This window comes from Lichenostomus cassidix, chromosome 3 (assembly GCF_008360975.1).
Source record: "Lichenostomus cassidix isolate B80296 chromosome 3, HeHo_3.0, whole genome shotgun sequence".
NCBI classification, from domain to species: domain Eukaryota; kingdom Metazoa; phylum Chordata; class Aves; order Passeriformes; family Meliphagidae; genus Lichenostomus; species Lichenostomus cassidix.
In genome coordinates this window covers 68,231,487-68,253,802 of record NC_139483.1, presented here as the reverse complement: position 1 = coordinate 68,253,802, position 22,316 = coordinate 68,231,487, and the positions used below count along the sequence as shown (strand labels likewise).

The following is a 22,316-nucleotide window of genomic DNA, read 5'->3' as shown; positions in this document are numbered from 1 at the left end:
AGACTCCAGGGAGACAGCCTGGTCTGATCCCTGAAATCATCTGTAATTAACAGGAAGAATCACTAGCACAGAAACTGGTGAAAAGTTGAAAAACTGGCTGTCTTCCCCAGATTCATTTTAATGAGAAATATAAGCAAACTTTATATGATAAAAGAGAAAATTGTCTTGGTGAACAGCTTGAGGTGGTCTGGATGTTTTGCGTTGGTATTTACTGCCTCCTGTGCTACTCTAGGTGCTTCATTATGGCTTACGTGCTGCCATCCTGAGTTACTCTGCCAAGTAAGTATGTTTCTAACACAGATACAGCATGTCAGACCTGTCCTGAGTACAATTGCCATCGTTCCCCACCTTTCTTGAGCCCACAAATGGGATAAAGCTTCCATTCTTCCTTCCTCACCAGATTGTATCTACTACATGAAATCACCAGGGTTAATGTCCCCATTTGGGAACAAAAGGTGTGGATCTCCCCTTTTTCCCATTGAGATGTGCTCTGTGGGCAGTCTGAGCACTGAAGAAGCAGTCCACTGCTTCTCCAATCACACACAAATGATATCCCAGCAGCATGCTGGGGAACCCTGAGGTGCTCAGCAGCCGTGTCCAGCCTCTCTGCTTCTGCACCAGCCCATGTGCTGCACCCCATTCCACCACCAGTAACAGCCAGCCACCAACTGTGATGGTTTCTGTCCAGCACCACTACACTTGACTGGATCATGCATGCCAGAGCTGGTGTGCTTACCAAAGATATCTGTCCCAAGAAATAAATTAGCTCCCTAAATCTGAAGAACAGATATTACAAAAGTCAGTAGGGAAATATCTTTTTTTGGACAGAGGGCAGGAATTTCACACATTTCTCACATAAAGTTAACTTCATTCCTTAGGGATCTGAAGCACTTTTATATTACATTTTGAGAAATAATACTTATAAAAGATTCATCCTTTTCTGGCATAAACTGGAGTAGCTCAAATGTTTCTGTCTTTAGAGATTTCAGGGACCACAGATTCTGAAGATGCTAAAAGCTTCCACTTCCACGCCTGAGAGATGCATTTATATTCAAATCACATTTTAACATTTTAATTGGACAGCATAAACAAAAGGACGTTAATTTAATTAAGTTCAGGAATAAGAAAAGCATGTGCAATTCTTGTGAGAGCTTGCTGCTTTAAGCAGGACTGTTTGGGAACTGGATGGTCACCCCACTGCTAATGCTTCCCACTCCAAGAGAAAAACTCTGGTGCCTAAGTGATCACCAGGCAGGCTGGCAGAGGTTAGTGGGAATGTTTCAGGCCATCAGCTGTGATTTTTTTTCTGGCACACCCTTCTTGGGAAGGTGAGCTGTGGCTGCTCACAGGCTTGCCCTCTGCCTGGACACTGGATCTGTCTCTGGGGGAGGCTGCAGGTGGCTCTCAAAATGCAGATTAGATACATCTGGAATAAAAGCATGCTGAGAAACTGCTAAATATTCGGGACCTAAGACTGAACCATGAGAATATCATGCAGTGAGTTAGCAAGGAACAGCTCACTGTGACTAGGGAGCAAAGCTTTGTTAACTGGGGCTAATTATTAAAGGACACAGATCTCTAGAGTAATATTCACCCGTTTGACTGTATCTGTAATTCATTTTCTAAATAAATATATAACCTTCACTTTTCAGGACTGTTTTGATCCATTTCGTCCTCAAAAAAATACCATTTTCTGTTTTCTTGATGGTTTTTACACTGTGTTTGGCAACAGCGCTGTTTTCATCACCTAGAAACCCAATATTCAGAGCAAAACCTCTCCAGTTGGCTAATATGTCAGAGCCTGCATACCTTCAGCAATAGGTTCCACAAAGTTGTACTGATTAAATGTGTGCTTTCACTGCTCTTTGAAAACACACGCCCCAGATGAAAGGTCCCTCTGAATGAATTTTCAGTTGTTTTGTGCTTGCAAGGGCCTGTCAGTGGAAGGCACACTTCCAAACCTGATCCAAGTGCAGCTAACAGAAAGCTTTCAGACATTTTATGGAATCAGAGTTTGGCCCCTATGTAATTCTGACAGTGGCTGCTGAGAGCAAACACAGAGCACCAGCAGAAGGCTTATGTGCTCTTGCAGTACAGCTTAAACCTCTGGAATAGGGCTCTGGGGGAGCAGGGAAGGACTCACATTGCATGCTCAGCCCCTCCACACAGGAATTTTTTCCCCTCCAAGCACTGAATTGTTTACAGGTTCTCAAGGTATTTTCCTATTTTTTCTGATTATTTTCCTATTGTCTGTCTGTATCACAAAATTGGAAAAAGATTTCTAGAATGGCAATGTCTTTCATTGCTGGCTACATTTTGTTTAACTCGTTGAGACAATAACTCGGGTAGCAAAGACAGCTCCTCACAGCTCTGTGGAGATACCAGGGGCTGCCAAGGAAGAAATGCCTCCATGCCCAGGCTGAGGCACACAGCAATCTGGGACTGACAGCAGCCAGCCTCAGCAGCATATTCTGATGTACCACAGAGGTTTCCATACTCAGGGGCAGCAAGGGCTCTGGGAGCTGCTCAGTGCCTGAGGACTGTCCCACTATAAGGATCACTAGAGAAACAACACAGCCAGGACTGGTGGCACCTGCCTTCCCTCAGGAAGGGAGACCTCCCTCCAGCACCTGCCAGGAGCAGTGGGCACTTGGTGAGAAGGGCTCAGGGTGCCTGTGCAAGCCCTGGCCAGAAGGGTGAACTGTTCTGCTCCCCCATCCCACAAATCTCCCTAATCCAGAAGCCTTCATAAAGCCCCTCCTGGCCCCAGGCACATCACTTCCCTGCAAAGTAATTTCAAAACTGTTCGATAAAACATTTCAGCTTTTAGCCTCTTTCTTCTGCCAGTGAGAAAGCACAAGTGATTATGAGACAGATAAAACATCTGCAGGTCACAGTTCATTCTGCCTGTCCCTCTGCAGGGGATGGTCACATCGGACGGAGGTAAGTCATCCTTTTTCATTGTTTGTGCGTGTGACCACATCACTTATGGACAGATTATAAACTCTTTGGAGAAGTGATTGAGACAATTAGTATGTATCTCCTCATAAAATCTCTGTGATATTGCAAAGGAAAGGAAAAGGCAGACCGAAAAGCTTCTTTTGTCTCTCTTGAAAATCCAAGGCTGTCCCTAAATGTGGATCAGGTGTGTTTCAGATGCCCACAGCAGAACAGGCAAAGTGGCCCACTGGAAACTCCTCCCTCTGCACCTTAAAGTCCAAAGTCAGATTTACTCTTGTGATGTAATTCATGCAGGATCCAATACCATCAATGTCATCATCCCCCAAATTCTCTGTCTGAAGCCATTTTCTCTACTCAGAGTTTATCCTATTTCCCCTGCAAGTTTCTTTGCTCCCTTATCATCTCTGGGAACAGGTAGTTTTAACATATTTCATTCAGGGAGATATTCTGCACTTGCAAGGAGCCTGCAAGGGGCTGTGGCACAGTGCCATCCAGAGAACATGATGAATGAAGCCTCTGGAGTACCTGAAGGAATTTCAGACTTTATTTGTTTAATTTGCCTCCCATTTTCCTCTAATTTTACATTCCCTTATGGAACATGGTCTCCTGGCCTTCCCAGCCCATCTTTTCTCTTCTGATGCTTCTGCGTTGACCAACCTGATCTGCCCCCTCTAGCAATCACCAGACAGCATGACCAGAGTGTCAGGCTTTTCACTGTCCCAAAATTAGCATAAGAAACTGGCATATGGAGTGTGACTGTAGGCAAATGTGACCTTTTCAGAGGCTGACTTTATTTATTTATTCTGCTGCCATTTATTTCTGTGTTTAAAAAAAAAAAAGGTCATTAATGGTAGCACACTCTCCTGGACCTACTAACAATAAATAATTACAATACCTCTGACTAACACCACTTCTTCATCGAACAGTAATTAAGATTGCAGTTGCAGCCTGGGACACAGGCTGAGTACACAGCAAGACCATCGTTAGCATTTCCAGCTCCTCTGCACTTCTATCTAGCTGTTAAAGTGCCAGACACAAGTGCCTCCATAGCAGTACATGTTCCTGCATGCTGGCACTGACGGGAGAAATAACTGAGTGGCATACATGGCCTCTTTGCTGTTGGACCTGTATATCCCGTGCTCCTACAGCCTCACGTTATTTTGGGGAAAACCAGCTTCTGTGAGCTCTTAAAGCACACAGATGGGCATGCATGGCAATTTTTGCCTTCTCTGGAAAGCTCTCTCCCTCTTTGGCCCCAGGGACCATTTCCCTTGGCACAACCTCTCACAGGGCTTGCTGTCAGCTGTGCTCTCCAAGTCGTGCTCTGAGTCCCTGAGCACACTTGAGAGGGGCTGCAGGCTCATGTCTTTCCTCTCCCAGCTCCCTGTCTGCTCTGAAGCTTTCACCCAGGCAGGAGGATGGGCTTCTGTGTGCTCATCATCCCCTCCCGTATGTCCCTCTGCATGAGAACTCTTTATCTGCAGAGCTAGATATTAATGAGTTTGAGAGAACACACCAGCTTCCAAATTAATTAGAATAAATCACCCACCAGAAGTCTCAATCAGTCCTGCACTCCTCATTTCACAGAGGAGGATGTTCCTGCCTGCCTACCTCCACATCACATAGCCTGACCACCCTTCATTTTCTCCTTGTCATATGGCAGCCTACTACCTACCCAGGCAAATAAATAGCTACGGCATAGAATCATAGAAACATTTAGGTTGGAAAAGACTTCAGAGGTCATCGAGTCCAACTGCTAACCCAGCACTGCCAAGTCCACCACTAAACATCAGCCCTTCCCTGGGCAGACCCTCTTGCTCCATGTGTTCTAAGTTCACAGAGAGACAAAAGCCCTGGCACAAGGTTAATGGTAGCTTGCCTGAGCAGATCTTTCTTTTTGACAAAGACAGATCCTTGAGTTTCTTTGCCATCTCAGCATTGGTCCCTGCTGTTGGCAGAGGCTGCCATTGCTAAGTGTGTAAAAATAATGGGTAAAGATAAAAAATAAATGATATTTTTTGCAGTATTGTGTCCCAGTTTAATAACCACATTTAATTAGAAATCACAGGTAACAACCATGGCAGGTAAATTTAATATAAATTCCAAAACACCTGAGATTGAAGGAATTTCACCATCTCTAATATTCTTGTTAAGAGTAATGTCTCTCGAGTCGCAGGTTCCTCCCAGATGTCTCTCCCCAGACCACATAGCTCCATCCCAAACTAACCATCCCAGGGGATTGGCACATTACTGGGTCTGTTGCAGCCCTGACACACCTGAGCTTCCAAGTGATGTGTAAGAAACACACAAACCTGTGGTCATGCAGGGGTAGGAAGCAGGCTGGAATAGCAACACCGTGGTCAGTCCCATCAGCCTAATCACTTCATTTTTTGTTTCAGGGCAAATTCACCTTCATCTAGTCAGCTGTTAAGAAGAAAAGAGCTAAGTTTTCTGTTTTTTAGCATCACCCAAGAAGCCCATGTTCTGAGAGGGAAGGATATTTGCACAGGATTAACTTCAGTGGCCTGATACAACTACAACAATCCCATGAGGAGCACAACATGTAAATGTGTGTCCAAAGGTTTCTGAGCTGAGCTGAGGGTGCAGCAGGGCTTGCATCCCCCCAGGCACACTGCTGGCTTTCACACATATGGAAAAGGTGGAAAAAAAGCCACGCAGAGAGGGAACAATGACAGTTTTTTCCCAGAGCACACCTTGCCTATGCCTGCAGCCTCTGCAGTGAGGCAAGACCCATCCAGCTGCCCTGGGGACTCCAGGCAGCAAAGCTCCCAGTGTGCAGGGGGACATCCATTTTTGTGGGAAGGGAGACATCCTACATCACACAGATGGATAGAGCCCAGCCATGCTGCTCACTGACCTACATGAGTGGGACTTCCCAAGCAAGGGGGTGAAGGCAGGAGAGCCAAGCCTGACGAAACCAGAAGGGTCACAGCAACCCCTCCTGAAAGGTAGCAGCACTAGGGCACAGAGCACAGCCTCTGTAACACTGAGAGTGTTACAGAGACAGAGGAACCCATCTTCTCCTAGCTCTTGTCTCCCACCCAGCAGAATGTCCTCACTCTTACATGAAACACCTGTTCAGAAAGGATTTAATCCTGAAAAACTTTCCTCCTCTGTATCCCACTAAAGCCTGAGGGGCTGCAACCACCTCCAAATGTGTGCCAGTTCAGAGGTGACACAACAACCTGCATGACAAGCAGCACCCTCTCTTCCTGCATTTTAAGGAAAACTGCTCATAAATCAGCACCAGAGCGGTGGTTTAGATTGCTAAGCGTCCTCTTGAATAACTAAACAGCAGTGAGTAATATGTATTTACATACATTATGGTCTATTCCCCCACTGGAAGGCGATTTGTGCAGATAACTTCCATTAATGTTAAAGGGAGTCATTCACATAAATCCTCAGCACATTAATGGCCCATGAGCCTCCTCTGTGTAGTAGTTCGTGTTGCTGCATTTAGCGAGCGCAATATAAATGTGGCCAACTTAATATGCAAATAAATTCAAGTATTTACTGAGCCATAAGAGATAGTTACTAGGCACATCTCATTCATCGTTTACAGGGAAATAGATGGAGACTGCCAGATTAAATCGGGAGATAAATGCTATAAACATTTTTTTAAGGCAACAGTGTACTGAGTCCCCACATATACATAAATAATGATCATAAACAGTTTCTTGAAGACATCCTCTCTTCTATTTATTTTACTCTGTGTGTGTCTTTACTACACATCTATGCTGAACACAATTTGTTGCATTGCTGTTGCCTGACAGTGGCACTGGAGTCCCTACTGTCCCTCAGGGACAGAGGAGGGCCATGCACCATCCCTGCTCCCTCACTCACCACCTCCTTGGCAGCTGCACAAGCTGCAGGAAGGGAGCATCCTCACCTTGGAGAGGTGGGCCACCCACTACAGCTCCCTTTTCAGCATCAAAAAGCGAGTTTGTCCTCTATTGTCACCTGGAGCAGGAAAGAGAAGTGAGACCTTTTGTGCTGCTTCTTCTCACAGATGCTCTCTTGAGAATCTGCAGTGGATATTTGCAACACAAAAGCCCTCACCAGGTCTGTGCTCTTCTGAGGTAGAAAACAGATATCTTCTATGGGAAACAGATCTTAAAAATCAACCACATAAGGTATTACTGAAGTCCTCCTTCAGTTCCCCATGCATGATTTTTAAGATGCCATGCTAAATGGATGTGTCCTCCACCAGATATTTCTTCCTGGGGTAATAAATGAAGTAACAGTGATTCACTTTACTCTTTGAGATGGAGAACAGGGGAAAATTCTCTATCTATGTTGCACAGTTCAATAGCATAGTTCCCATGCACATACAAACTCATGGAAATATGCAGATACATATATTAAAAGGCCTTATTGACCATTGGACTCCACATCATTTGCTGGAATGCAATCCTGTTGATGCTGTTGGGTTTTTCATAGGAGTCACCAACAAACCCCTGAAGTCTTCCCAGAATCCCTGTCCAAACTTTAGAGCACAGCATTGAGGGTGTGCAGGCATTTCCCTGCAGAGCCAGAGCCAGGCACAGAGGCAGCTCAGCCTCAAACAAAATTGATAGCAGAGACAAAAAAAAAACCTCACAATGTCTCTGGTTCTTTAATATGGAATCCCTACTTGTAACACTGGGATTTGTCCTTGGCTAAAACCTCAGAGCTCTCTTTTGCCCTGTTCAGCACCTGCCACTCCTTCCAGAACCTCTTCTACCGGAGTGCCTTCTCTGGCCAGGTTTGAAGACCCCACCCAAATCTTTGCTCCTGCCTCCAGTCATGTTTCTCCCCTCAGAGTGCCCACAGGTCCTGATGGCTGCAAACCTCTGATGTGCACTTTGGAAATCAGATCATTTTACACACTGATTCTGTAAAACAGAGGTTCCACCAGAAAGCAGCTTTTGTCCCCTCGCTGCATCCCCAGGAGAACCTCCACTGCTGTTCCAAGGTGCAGTGCTGGTCTCATGGCTCAGGTGTGCCCACTCTACCCCAAATTCAGGCTGCTCTGTAGGGCCAGGGAGCAGCAGAGGTACCCAAGAGGTAACTTGGGCAGGGGGACAGGAAGTGGCAACAGGACAACCAGCAAACAAGACCAGAGGTGATCCCTCATTCCCACCTTTCCTCTCTTGTCTTGATAGACTGTTTGACTGAGTTTATAAAGTGCCTAAACATTCACCGGATCCTCTTAGGATGGCAACTACCACAATTCTCAATAAATTTGCCTGTGGTGCAAGACAAGGTCTTGGGTTAAAAACCTACCTGTCTGGGGTGTCCTCCTGGCAGGCAGGCAGGAAGAAATCGTTGGGGGCCAATGCTGCTTACAGGCTTTCAGGTCAACAGGGACTTATCCTGCATTTTGGGGACATGGTTGTTTCCATGTTACTCACAGTTAGCTCTTTTAATGAAACCTCAGGTGTGTGACACATGCAGGAAAATGGGCTGAAATACGAAAGTATCTCATACCTTCCCTGCACCTCCCACCAAGTACAATATGATACATCTTGTGGCACCTCCCTCACACCATTGACACAAAAGTGGAAGCATGGAGAGATGGAGGCAAGCACCGAGAAAAGGGATTTACACAACAGAGATGTAGGGCAGCTCTCGGAGACCATACCTCAGCAAAAGGCAGCATGTGCACACATGCTGCTCATGTCCAGGGAGTGTCACAGAAACACTGATTTTTTACAAATTGCTTGAGATCACAGAGGATGCCACGAGGACTCACCTATCACTGCACACACTGCGGGATTAACTCCCTGTAGTTCTCCCTGGGAAAGCAAGGTTTGCACAAGTGCCAGCAGAAGTCCAGCAGCTGAGCTGCTGCTACGCCCTGGCACCCTGAGCTGAGGTGGACCCAGTGTACAGGGCCAATCACTGCTTCAGGTGCAGCACCAGCCCCAGATATAGGCAAAACTATAACTCTACCAGCATGTATTTGGGGCAGAGCTGCAGGTGGCCTTAGCCAGCTGCCCATGTCCCAAGCCAGGACCTTGGAGCTGCAGCGTGGTGGCAGAAAGCAGGCAGTGCCTGCATGCCAGGGCAGGGTTTACAGAGGACTGAGGCCTTGAGCCTCCCTCTCCCTGTGCCACATGCAGACTCTTCCCTGCTGCTCCAGCTGCAGCAGAGCTGTGTGAGCACCCAGGGCCTGCGTGGGGCAGGCAGGGAGTGAACCCTCTGTGAGCAACCAAAGCACTCAGAGCAATTTAGGGCACAGCTCCGAATGCTCCATTGCAGTCACACCTGTCGTAAATAAAGAAAATGCCAGAAAATACTCCTGGGAGCCCCATGTATAAAAATACTTGAAGCAACGAGAGCAACAGCTGGCCCCTGCAAGAGCTTTTTTTGGTCTGACATTTCGAATGCCGAGCACACCAGCTTCCATGCACATGCCAGGGAAGAGGAGCAGGAAAGCAGAGGCATAATCCTGGCTGCAGTGCCAGCGATGGTGGAAAGGAAACCCCATCCTTTGCATCTCACACCCAAAGTGAACAGAGTAACAAACTCTTACAGGGGGAAAGGGAAAGGCTAGCATTTATAGCACCATTTCTTCTGTATGGTGAAAATTACCCTTAGAGATGAGGTCAGTATAAACTGCAGGGCAACAGCAAACTGTTCCATTCAAGAGGAATTATTCATCCTTCAGTGGAATATAATTACACCTCCAGACTGTCTCTGGGCAATCCTTTATTCAAGCCAAATTTACGCTATTTCCTAAAGGGAGCAGTCAATCTTAATGAATGACTACAGGTTCACCATCTTTAATAAGGATTTGTTAAAAAAATAACATCAGAAGTTTAGATCTTTAATTAATACATTTTAACTCCACCTTCACTGCACATCATCTTTTCTTTTGTTAATTCCTTCATTCTCATCAATAGAAAAACTTGATGCAAAGACGCTAACTCAGATAATAAATTCTTTTCAATTTTATTAGTCAATAGCAAATTAGCCAGTACCTTTAGTGCACCAATATATAATGATGCTTTTCAGCAGTGCAGTGCATAATCTCCCGACACACAATTTTGAATCAAGTTTCTTTTCTAATATTCAGCAAAATAAAGAGAATATTTTATTTCCAGTGGTACAGGAAACCAATTCCTCATAAGGCAACTTGTTATGACAGAATTAATACATGTAATTAATTTTTCCCTCCAAGGTGAGCCTGGAATATTTTTCTTTGCATAAGTAAACTAATTATTGTTCATTCTCACTGTGGAGAGCCATCCCCTGTTAAACACTGTAGCTGGTCTTAATGGTCAGATGGAGAACTCAGCTGGGAATGTTTTATATAAATAAAGCCAACTCCTCCTTTGCACCAATTTAAAGCTGTAAAGAAAGAAGTAGGGTAGGATTTGAGGGTATTGGGGTATTTTTTCTCTTTTTTTTTCTTTTTAAAGACACTATGTGGCTATTGAGTATAGTTTATGAAAGTGAACTAAAATCCCCTGAAGAAAACAGGGCTTTGCTGACTTCAGTGTTAACAAATATAAACATTTTGTCTCTTTCAATTTCCAACAGAAATCATTGCTGTCTTGCTCATATCAACTATTTCCTGAAGGTCTTCCTTACCCAAAATGTTCTTTTACACCTTTTATTTACCTGCCAGGTGTGTATGGATTCCCTTCCATTTGCAGGAGGAGAGCATGCCTCAGTCTCCAATTGGAAGTACCCTGGGTGTTTCCAAAATAATGCTAGGAATATGGGCTAGCCTTAGTGATGTGAGTTCAGTTCACTGCAGGAAAGGAGCCCCCAAGCACCTCTGGGCAGAGCCCACCAAGAAGTGGTGATGCTGAGGAATTAGAATCAGAGAATCATGGAATATCCTCAGTTATAAGGGATCCACAAGGATCACTGAAGTCCAACCTCTACTATTCAACTTAAATTAGTTAAATCATCCCATATTCTGCTGTTGGGTCTGACCTGGCTCCCACCAGGGCTGGGTGCTGGGGGAGTCTGCAAGGATGCTGACAGGTCCCAGCATGGCCAGAGATGAGGAGGATGGATGCATCCCCACTGAGGCCAGCCCATGTCCCAGCAGGACATCCCCTTGTCCAGCTGCCTCCCCACAACAGGGCTAGATGGGGGAGCAGGCAGGAGCCCAGCTGGCAGGGCTTGCCTGTCTCCTGTGACCACGATGGGAATGGACAACTGTTCCACACCCCACAGCCTGACCTCTCTTGCTTTTTCCCTCTTCTTTAATATTACCTGCATTTGAGGGAGGGAGAGATGCTGGGGACACATCTCAAGCTCCTGAACCTCTAGTACCATAAACAGGTGCTATATCATGTTTTTCTTAAAAAAAAAAAAAAAAAAGTTTAATGTTTAACAAACCCCCAAATCTTTGTTTCATGCATGGAACCAAGGGAATGGCTGAGGGAAAAGCATCTTATTGCAATTTCTTCTTTCTAGGTCCCATAGCCACTGTCAAGCACCTGAGCAGTCATGTCTCAACCCTGCAGGTGAGAAGCCTCATGGCAAGTCACTGAGTACCCAAGAAAGAAAATTGCCACTTTCTACCCACACTTTCCCACAAAACATGAGGAAGTTCTTGACTTAAACATTTCCAGTAGACAAAGTAACAGAAACGTCAGAGTTACTGTGCTCACCAATAAAGCGTTTCTCAACGTCTACCTTCCGCAGTGTTTCTGATTCAATACCAATTTTCCTGTTGGTAAATTTTTTTCCAGCCTCTCTTTCACACTCAATCACTGAAAAACTCATGCCCCTGGCTGCCTTTCTAATCTAAAGAACAGGTGCATCAGCTAACTAACTTTTATGATGGGGCAGAGGGGCTCTGCCTGATGGGGAAAATCACTGACATCTGAATTAAACTACAAAGTCACCTGCAGCCAGAGAGACTGGGAGGCACCTCCTCTAAATAAAATTACAAAACCCGAACTTGCAAATCTCTGAGCATATCCTCAGCTGGTGTCAGATGAGGCTGGAGCCAGGGAAGTCATGCTGATTTACACCAGTGGCTGACTGAACCTGGTGTGCTGAGCTGCACCGGGCACCAGCAGCACTGTGGGGTGGAGGATGCTCTAAGTACTCCTGTAGCACAAAGACACTCTTCAGACTCAAGCCCTGCTCCCACAAATAACAACATCCCTTTCTTTGCTTTACTTCTCCCATTGTGCCTTTATTCAATCTGAAAAGCCCTTGGTCTACCCTTGAGAAAAACGTGTTCAGAAGCCTCTTTGAAATAAACCCAGGATTAAACAGCAATCCCCCTCCAAGCAGAGCATTCAAGCAACTTTCCTTCTGCAGCTCACCAGGTTAACTTTATTCCTGCCACAAGCCCCACATGCACCAAACCCAAAAGCAACTTCTTTCTGCCAGACTGCTGCTGTCAGATGAGACCCAGGCAAAAAAAATAAACCCTACAGCCATTGAGCAGCGATGGAAAGGTGGAATTACTCACTGAACCACGCCGGGCTTCACTCTCTGTCAGCAAACGGTGGGCTGCGGGCTGGGGCGGCAGCGGGGGCTGGAGGGCTAGGGAGGGAGCGGCAGGGCTAGCCAGGTGCCCGCAGGCATTGCAGCTCCCTCAAAGTTAGCTTTAAAACACCTGAAAAGACAAACACAAACAACTCTGCTCAAATGTGCTCCTCGGTGTCTCTCAGAAGCTGGATGCGTGTGAGTCTTGAAGGAAAAACCCAGCCTGTAAACTATATTGCTCCCTCCAGTTTTCAGTTAGGCATAAAAATTCAACTTAACATCTGGTTTAAAGATACGAGAATATTATAATTAAACTCATTGCTCTATGAACTATACTAAAAACCCACAACATGTGACACATATACTGTCTGCCACATATATTGCAATATAAGTCACTTTAAAAATGGAAGAGACATTTACCTTGGCAGCAAAAAAAAAAGACCACTTAGATTCAGGTTTGGAAAAGCCCGAAGCCACACTGCATGCAGAGTGCTCTGTAGTCAGAAGTCTTCACTAACTCGTGCACACACACACACACACACACACAGACACAGACACTCTCCCGCTGCCGCGCAGCTCTCGCCAGCAGCACGGGCTGATCTCTGCCCCTCTCCCCACGGGAACTGCTCCCAGGGCTCGGGAATGATGTGCTTTGGTGAAGAGAGTCTCCAGCTGAGGAGCTGCAAAGTTGCCACATACAGACAAGCAGAACAAGAACTGCTCTGACAAGGCTCAGCAACAAACACCAGGCAGAGAAGAAGAAGAAGCATGCTTTCCCCTTACCTATTGCTTAGGCTAAGACACTGAGCAGAGTCTTTAGAGAGCTCGGGCACTGGGACCCAAAGGGCAGAGGACTTTCAGCACAGTCACAAGGACCCCAGCAAAAGCCATCTTCTCCCTGTCTTTTAGCACAGTGTAAGTCTCCAGCAGCTCAGCTCTCCAGCTGCAAACATCTCATTAGACTAATGCATTCAGCACAGGCAGAAAACTCGATTTACCATAGCTACAGCAATGAATTTCCATTACGATGACAGCTTCTACCACATCATGTCCGGAAAAGCAGCCAACCACTGCCTTTTAAAGAACACACGCATTTTACACGCAGAAAACAAGGCCTGCGTGGCGGGTTTCCTTTCCCTTTGCAACCACATTGAGAAGAAAAACTGCCATTTCTTTTTATTTCAGAAACTCCGCAACCTGAAAGGTAAAGACATTTGGACTCTTCCTGCGCCCTCTCCCCCCGCTCAGAGCAGCACTGTCTTTTGCAGTACAGTGCATTGGGCTGCAGTGAGAAGAAGGGGTGTTTGCAACATTTCTGGTCTCGCTACCCCTCCTCTGTTGCCATGGAAACCGGACTGTAGCATCAGCCCTTTGTCCCACTCCTGCAGCAGCCTGGCCTGATGCTGAGCTTACGTGATGTGCCATGGATGGGAAGGACCAGTCACTTCGGTTTTGGTAATTTACATGGAAATTGGGGGGATAGTGCCTGGCAGCTTTCTGCCAGCTACACTGAGGGTGTGTGTATGCAGTGTGGCTCATGCACACACACATGCAGCTGTACACAAATTCACAAAGTCGGCTCTGTGGAGAATCTTACAGGTATGGCCAGGAAAAGATATCCATAATACACAGCATTACCAGTTATGGCTGCCATGCCATGGGCAGAATGCAGGAGAGGCTTTTCATTGAATTTCCAGTCATTCATCACAGAAAGTACCAGTCCTTCCCGTGTTTAGCACAGCATTAGCAGCTCTTACCACCAAAAAAAAAAAAATTCTGTAGTACATATGATAAATAATGGTCATAATAATCCTGCCATGCTCCATTGACTGTGCTAGATCAAATTATCCCAGCAAAGGAGTTTGTCACAGTTGTTTGTGAGTGTTGCACAGCTCCCCGCTGCCCACTTCACACGCTTACATATATTGTTATTTAGTATTCATGGCAAGCCAAACACAGTCCCTATCTCTCTTTCTTTCCAGTCTCATGAGTGCCTCACCAGACAGGCTTGCAGCCGTGGCCACTGGTTCTGCTGGTTTTGTGGTCCCTGCACACCAGTTTTGTGATAGTTGGTCTTTCTGGGTTTTAGGGGAGTTACTTTTGACTTGCCACCACAGAAGATGAGATTAATATTAAGCCTGTTTTATTTACCAGGCAAGAAGAGGAAAAGCAGGAAAGCAGAGATCCTGGGCTATTTGCATTAATAAGAGCTGGGGCTTTGCTGGTCCCCTTTCCTGTCAGTGGGGTGAAGGGCAAGCACTTGCCCACCAGTGACTGTGAGCAAGGTGAGATGCTCAAGCTCATTCCAGCAGTCCCTTGCAAGCACAAGGTCAGGATGATGGTCATGGTATTATTTGTTTCTTACAGTCATGGCTAGAGAAAACTCTGTGCATTTAAAGAAAAAAATGTGGCTTGGTAGATCCAGGAGAAACAAGGTGGCATTAAGCCTCTTTTTTGGTTTTTTTTTGGCTTGCGTTGCTACAAACTTGACAGATATGGTAGGTGTGAAAAATATTTTATCAGCACAGAATTGGAACAACTGTTTTCTGTCTTATTCTACTGGTGTATGAAACCCGTGGTGCTCACAAACCTGCTAGTAACGAAGCACACAAATGCTCTTCATCCCAGCCTTCATCCTGGCAAAGACCTGTAATCCCTCATTTTCCCTCTTCTGTTTCTTTTTTTTTCTTTTGACAAAATCAGGATCAGTGGGCCAGCACTCATGGATTCCCATGCCAGGGTAAAATGGAGGGAACTGGACCACCATGCAAATCCCTGTTTTAAGTTCCCTAATAGGATAAACAGGGAAAAGTACTAGTAATTAGGAAAAATTGTGACAGACTCTTTTAAAAAGCCTCTCCTCTCTTGTAAGCCATTTAAAATTTTGAACATGAGTCTTAGCCATCCCTTAGTCATTTCACATTGCCTCTGCAGATCCATTGCTGCTGTGGCTTGTCACACCCGGTGCTGTTTCTTGTGTCACACCACGTTACCAATGTCATCTAGCACGGGCAGGCTGGCACAACCTCACAGCACGGAGGCATCAGCTGTGGCCTCTCACAAAAAATATCATATTAGTACAATGCAACACAAGAGCAAAGTGTTGGGGAGGCAATTGGAAATTTTGCTTTCTTGTCACTGCTGCTATTAATGATGTGTATAATTTTGCAGCCAAAACCCAAACCAGATCTCAAACCGGCCAATTCCCCACTGCTTTGGGAGCAAATGTTGCACAGTGAAGGATTGCAGAGTTCCTTGGAATATGCTCTTTGCAGGGCTTACTTGACAGCCTTGAATTTAAAGTTTAATTGAAAGAGTTGCATTTTGGTTTAAAACATACAGCTGGTCTGGAGAGCAGCTTAAATCACAGCTAAAAGCAAGGGTGGATGAGATAGTGTTGGGGGGATGGTTTGAAATGCTTACATCTGCTATGGAGTCAAAATGCAAGGCTCACTCCCAAATCTCAGGCTCCCCAGGAGGGGCAAATGGAGATGAGCCTGAGGTGGAGCTGAGGGGAAGGCTGTGCCCAGGATGGTGCAGGGGAACTGCCTGCCATGCTTGTGGCATGTGCATGAAGTGTCAGGGCCACCTGAGCAGCCATGGTCACCCTCTGGTGGCTTCAACCCAAGGCTGGCCCTTCCACACAAAGCTGGTTCACACCACCTTCCCAGGTGCAGAGGGACATGCCTGACTGTGGGGTGAGGGGAAGAGTGGATGGAGGAGGTAGGGAAGCTTCAAATCACTGCCCAAGTAAATCTGCCTACCAAACACCAGAAATGTGGTTGAGCAGTGTAATCACTTGCTTCATTTCCAAGTGGAAGTGAAAAAGGTGATAAAGCAGGGGGGATAAAGGAAAAGGTCTTTTTTACCTAAGGTGCTGGTTGTCACCCAGCCTCAAAGCCATTGAAACACTTTCCTCTGTAGGCACAGGGTTTTCAAATGAAAATGGCACTGCAGAGAAATATTAAGGATCTCTGCACAAAGAGGCAGGCAGCAGCAGAACAAGGAGAACAACTGAAACCTCCTGCCTCCTGTTACTGCTTCCCCAACTATGTGACCTGTGGGCCACCATCAATCTCCAAAATTTTTTTTAAATACAAATCCTATTCACACTCTTTTCAGCAGCGTCCTGATATTTGTATTTCCCCTATTTTGTACTGACCATTTTTCAACCCTTCCTTCCACTGCTCATCCTCACAGCCTTCTCTGAGGAGAAACAGACCCCTGACATGGAAGTGAAGCCTTTGAGGCAGGCAAAGGTATGGTGAGGGATGGAAGACCAAGGCTTTAATGACCATCCAGGAGGCAGCCTGGCATCCAGGGTATGGGCATGGGGCAATCCATGTGGCAATGGGGAAAAGCCCTTATCCCCAGGGTAATCTCTGTCACTCCCCACAGATGTCCTGAAACAGCCTCAAAGAACGACTGAGATACCAGCTTTTGCTCAAGCCATTTCACAGGGAAAACAAACCTGGCCACAATTCGGGCTCTGCCAGGGAGGGACAAGTATCCCAGAGGGTTGTCACCCACTAAGGACCAGACTGGATCCTGGCCTTGAGCCATCGCCCCTCCCCAGCCTGTGGCTCCCTCGTACAGCCAGCCCTATAGCCCTGTGCTGGGCATGGTGGCACACATCACTCTGCCACTCTCCATCCACCACCAACATTAATAAACTCCCACAGATCGTCATTTTATTTCAAACATTACCCTATAATTTAAATAATTTGATTCTTTAAACAATTACATTCAATTACCTTCAGACTTCCATGAAATCAGAAAGCATTCAGGGTAAGTGAGAAAGGAAATTAAATATCCCAAAACGACATAAGTGAGTGCAGCCCAATCTGCTATTTGAGGAGAAGATGAGCGGGGCGGGGGTGGGGCTTGGAGCATGTCTTTCCACCTGGCTGCGGGGGTGACATTCACCCTGTCAGTCACCACAGCACAGGAGATATCAGCAGGTCTTTTGGGGCAGCTGCCTGCCCAGGTTATGCCCTGTATGTGATTTTCCCCTGCATCTTTATTAGGCATTTCAGTTTAACAAGATTTTTACCTATAAATCTTTCCGGATGATGAATCAATCCCGTGACATCCGCCCCGACCCTCTTCAACCCCGCCACGCTTGCACAGATACAGTTGGTTAAGTTATGATGGGGTCTGGTTTAAGGGAATGAATTTAAACAATTACCTTAATTACCAGAGCAGTATCATCTTTCAAGAAAGCGGGTCTCCAGGGAGGACAGCTGCTGAGAAGTCATTTAGACGCGTGAACCTCTGAAAACAGCGGTAACATGAGCTGCGACTCCCACCCCGGCTCCTTCCAGCTTGCCCGGCAAAGGAGGCGAGGTGGGATGGCAGCGCTGGGACAAGCAAGAAATTCCCCAGGCTGCCAGGACCACCCGATGGTCACCCCCTGCCCAGCCCGGCGCTGGAGGTCACCTTTTGTTTAGGCTCCTTGCTAAATGCGAGTAAAGCCGCGGAGACTTCAGATGCGCTCCAGCGGTCAGCTCGGGAGGATGAGCTGAAAATTAAGCACATGCCTGAGGCAAAGAGAAAGCCCAGGTATGAGGCTGACAGCAGCCAGGACGGGCAAGGGGTGGCAGGATACAGGATTCCCATCCTGCTCAGACCCCTACCCAGCCCAGCCTGTGCCCACTGCCCACCCCACAGCCCCCTTTGCCCCGGGGTGAGCTCCTGATCCGCTCTGCCTCCTCCATCCCTGGCGCAGCAGCCCCTGCAAGGTCACCCCAGCTACCTCCCTACCCCAACTCACTGCTCGCTTGAGGACATGATTATTTCCCAAATCACTAAACATCAGGAGCAGCTTTGTAATTTGCCTGGTTCTTTATTACACTTATTGATTTTAAAATATTTTAACGGCTCGTTTATTGCTGTGTTAAAGAGCTCAAAAAGGCAATAAAATCACACAGAATCCTTAGTGATAAAAGAAATAATCCCTTGAGCTGCCAAAATCGTGCCTTCTCCTTCCCTTTCGAGCTTTTTTCAAGCAAGAGAGGAACCACAACCAAAAGAGCAAGTGCCTGGGTAAAATCCCCTGCACCCAGAGCAGGTATGTAGAACAAAGTGAAACAACCAAAGCAGCCAAAACTCTGGAGCTTCAAAGCAACCTGCTGAAGCTAAGAAACAAAGAAACCTTGTTCATTCCTGAGTTTAAGGTGCTTGACACAGATGGTCATTTGTTATACGTTTATTTATACAACTGAGGTGATTGCCCATGGACCACCTCTCTCTGGCCAGTGTCAGCAGTGATGCTCAAACAGTGATGAGCCTCCAGCTCCAGAGCAAGGAGCTCCCATCGGTGCTGCCTAGGTTGTGAAACACTGACTTGCTTATCTGCAAATATTTAGGAGCCCTGTTCTCCCCTCCAACCTTGGTCTCACTTCCCCTATTGTTCATGTCCCCCGGGGGATCAGCCATTCAGCAGCTGGGCACAGCTTCCCCTGTGCTGTGGGCAACCCAGCACAACCCCCTGTGGAGGGGCAGAGGTAGCAGAGGGATCGCCCTGCATGGATGCATCTGTGAGCATCTCTCTCAAATAATTTGTCTCAAAGAGCCTCCCTTTCTGCACTAGAGATAACTGGGTCTGAACAGTAATTAAAAAAAATCCTCCAGGTGAGGGTTTTTGTTCCTTGGATTACTCTGCTGTTTCTACAGTCATTTCCATCCCAGATCCTCCCCAGGCACTTAACCAATTAAACACCTCCAGCCTGGCAGCTGCCGGCAGCTCCCTGCTCTGCAGCAAGAGGCTCTGGCCAGCAAGCCCCATTGCTGTGTGAGGTACCACTGGATTTCTTTGGTCAGCCCCCATTCAGCAGGAGGGCAGCACAGATGCCCGTGCTCTGCTTCCCTGTGTGCCTGGCCCTGCCTTAGAGATGCAAAACCCGAGCTGCTGAGATGCCCTTGCTGCAAGGATGTGATTAAAAGAGAAGAAATTTGTTCAGCGGAGGAGGTGGGTGGAGAGGGGTGTTCTCCCTCCCCAGCAGCTGCCACAGTGCATGCCACGCCCTTGTGTGAGCTCTGTCCCCTCAAGTAAGGGCAGGATCACGCCCTCTCCAGCTTCCTGCCTTCCTTTAGGCTTGGAAAACTGGTCTGGCACTAGGAAAGCAGATGTTATGAAACCACACCACCCCTCTCCCCCATCCCCTCTTCCCCCCCCCCCAAAAAAAAAAAAAAGACACTCCTGAGAGCAAATTAGCATAGAACTTCTGAAAGAAATAGTGTTAAAGATGTAGGTAGGGTGATGTTAATGGACAATGCATGTCACACCTGAGGAGACTGAAGGCCAAGAAAGCCATTCCCAGTCAAGGATTCAGTCCCAAAAGTTTGTTGTTTAGTAGCCATAAAGACTCCTGCAAAGAGGAAACCACAGTCCCCCCCAGCAGCCACTGCACAGCCATGCCACACGGAAAGCTGTTCTTCCCCAGACTAAACACTTGCTCGCACACCAGAGAGACAGGAAAGACAAGGTGTGATGGTGCCATCTCCTGCCTCCTGCCAGAGGAGCACTGCATCTCATTAGCAGGATGGGCTCAGCTGCCACCTTCAAGCAAAGCTCATCAAAGAGAAAGCCATCAGGAAAAATTTAATATAATAAAATTTTATCAAATGTACAAGTCCAGCAGATTTTATTTTCCTCCACAGCAAAAAGAGCAGTAAAAATATGTGTCTCTATATAAGCTATGTTTGCATACTTCTTTTCCTAATTCAATAAAAAAATAAAATCAGTTGCAATCCAAATTCACTGTAATTATCTCTGTTTTTCTCTTGGCAAGTGCTATTTTTAGTCAATACGCATGCATAGCCATACTATAGCTTAGCTATTTTTTAAATTACATATGCCAGCATAGTTTATAGATTTTAATTTGCCAGGGAGTTGGATAGCCATCAGCAGTCAGGAGCTGTATGTTGTTTGCATACAAACTCAGTCAAGAAACTTCCCCACACAGCATCTGCTTGTACAACTGAGGAGGTACAGACCTTCCCCGGGAGCCAAACCTCAGGACAGTTTAGAGCCTGTTCAACCAAGGGCTCAAATTTCACAGCTCTTGGAGGAGGGAAGGAGAGCCTGGGTGGAAGGGGGCACATCAGTGATGAGCATGGATTTCAGAACAGGAATGCTGCACTTCACTTGCCAAAAGCCTGACGTGTGGGCACATGGGACAGGTGTCCCTCCTTGGTCAAAGCACCACCTCCGACCCTGGCTGCAAAGGCCATTTTCTGCTCAGGGTACATCGTGCATGTCCCCAGGAGGAAATATAGACACCCTTCTCCACAAACAGCCTGGAGGTCGGGGTGGCTGGGAGAGGCACAGCCTGTGAGCAGAGCAGGCAGCAGGGCTGAAATGCAGCTGTGCAGCCACCCAGGCAGCTGTGGTGCCGACAGACCTTCGCCTCACTGAGGAAACTGACACCATCTCTTAGCCACACACCAACTTCCTCTAACAAAAAAATAACACCAGCAGAGATCAGAAATAGATCAAAATTTCAGCACTCAGTTAGCTTCTGAGGATAACCTGTATCTGGACTTTGTTTCACTGAAGGGTAGGGAAGTACTTTAGTATAGTTTAGCCCTAAAGCACCCAAAAGTCATGTGAAATTCAGAATCCCAGGACAGGCTCTGTTGTCCTCCATCCACAAGTAACTCTGCAGAGACTTGTTGGTTCCTGTCACAGGTGAGCAGTTAGCTGAACTAGCAAAATAGATTTAAACTCCTCAAGTGACCTCTGCTGTATTCCAGAGAAGTCACTTTTTTTTCAGATGTGGAATAGCTGCCAACAGAAAAAAAGGGTGAAAAATAACCCTAGAACCAAAACATACTTCCCAGTTGTATTCTGAGCTAGCTGATTAATTGCTTGCATGCTAAACTTCAGAAATCATATTGTGGTTATTACAAAACTAATCTAATTTTAGTAGTGATATCTTTCAAATTAAAGGCTTAAATTTAGGGTTTTTCTCCTATTTTCCTTCCTCTGCTATTTTGACACATACATCATTTTTGAGGCTAGCATGATGTGCATACCAAAAAGCCTTGCCTGTGTCTAACGAGCTGAACTATTTTATTATTGCCTAGCCTGCAACCTCGCATCTACAGAGACCTGGCTTACAAAGGCTGGTGTCAGCTTCCACATCAGTGCCGTTGTAATGTTTAACACTGAGCACTTACATAAAGACTCAAAGCAGCATGGTGATTAATTGCTGTCACTCCTGCGAGTCTCCCCGGCTCACATTTGACCAAGAGGTCCGTGCTTCCCTTTTAGGAGACACTGGGGCTTGAAGAATATCGCTCTATTTTTTGTTTTAATTGGCTTTTAGCGGCGAGTGTGGAAGATGCTGTGCTGGGCAGTGCTGTCCAGGAGTGTGTGGGCAGCTGGAGCTGACCCATGGCTGCTGCCTGGCACTGACACCCCAGTGACATCCCACAGGCACCACTCAAGACATCAGATTTGGCAGAAGAAGCTAGAGGCACAGTATGCAGGGATAACGTCAGCATTGACATTGCAAGGAGGCAATGGGCTGGACAAACTAAGCTGCTTTCCTCCTGGTATTTCTCTTTTAAGCCTCCTTCTCTTGAGCTCATAACAAAGCTGATCCCCCTGGCCTTGCCACCCATCCCTCTCTCTCCTTGTCTCATTGCTCCCCCAGTGCTCAGTGCAGCACCCTGCCTGTTGCTGTGTGCCTGACAGAGCCAGCTCTGGAGTCACCACACACCATGGCAGCAGCACCCAGCCACCCCTGTCCCACACCCTCTTTCCAAGAGACAACCCTTCACACGGTGGTGACCATCATCCTGACTTCCATGGATACCTGAAAAGAACAACAAAGGGGAGAGAAGTTCTTCATCTAAAAGAGCCTGACCCCTCCTGTGAC

General features: G+C 46.7%; 1 protein-coding gene across 1 annotated transcript in view; it reads right to left on the bottom strand.

Moving 5' to 3' along the window:
• Positions 1-13,367, bottom strand: part of SCML4 (Scm polycomb group protein like 4) — a 66,649-nt gene extending 53,282 nt beyond the window's left edge. The window contains exons 1-2 of the mRNA XM_085056216.1: positions 13,213-13,367; positions 12,413-12,559 (exon numbers count right to left, since the gene is read on the bottom strand). The gene's annotated coding sequence lies outside the window, so the exon portion shown is untranslated. The remainder of the gene's footprint in view (positions 1-12,412; positions 12,560-13,212) is intronic.
• Positions 13,368-22,316: the final 8,949 nt, after the last annotated feature.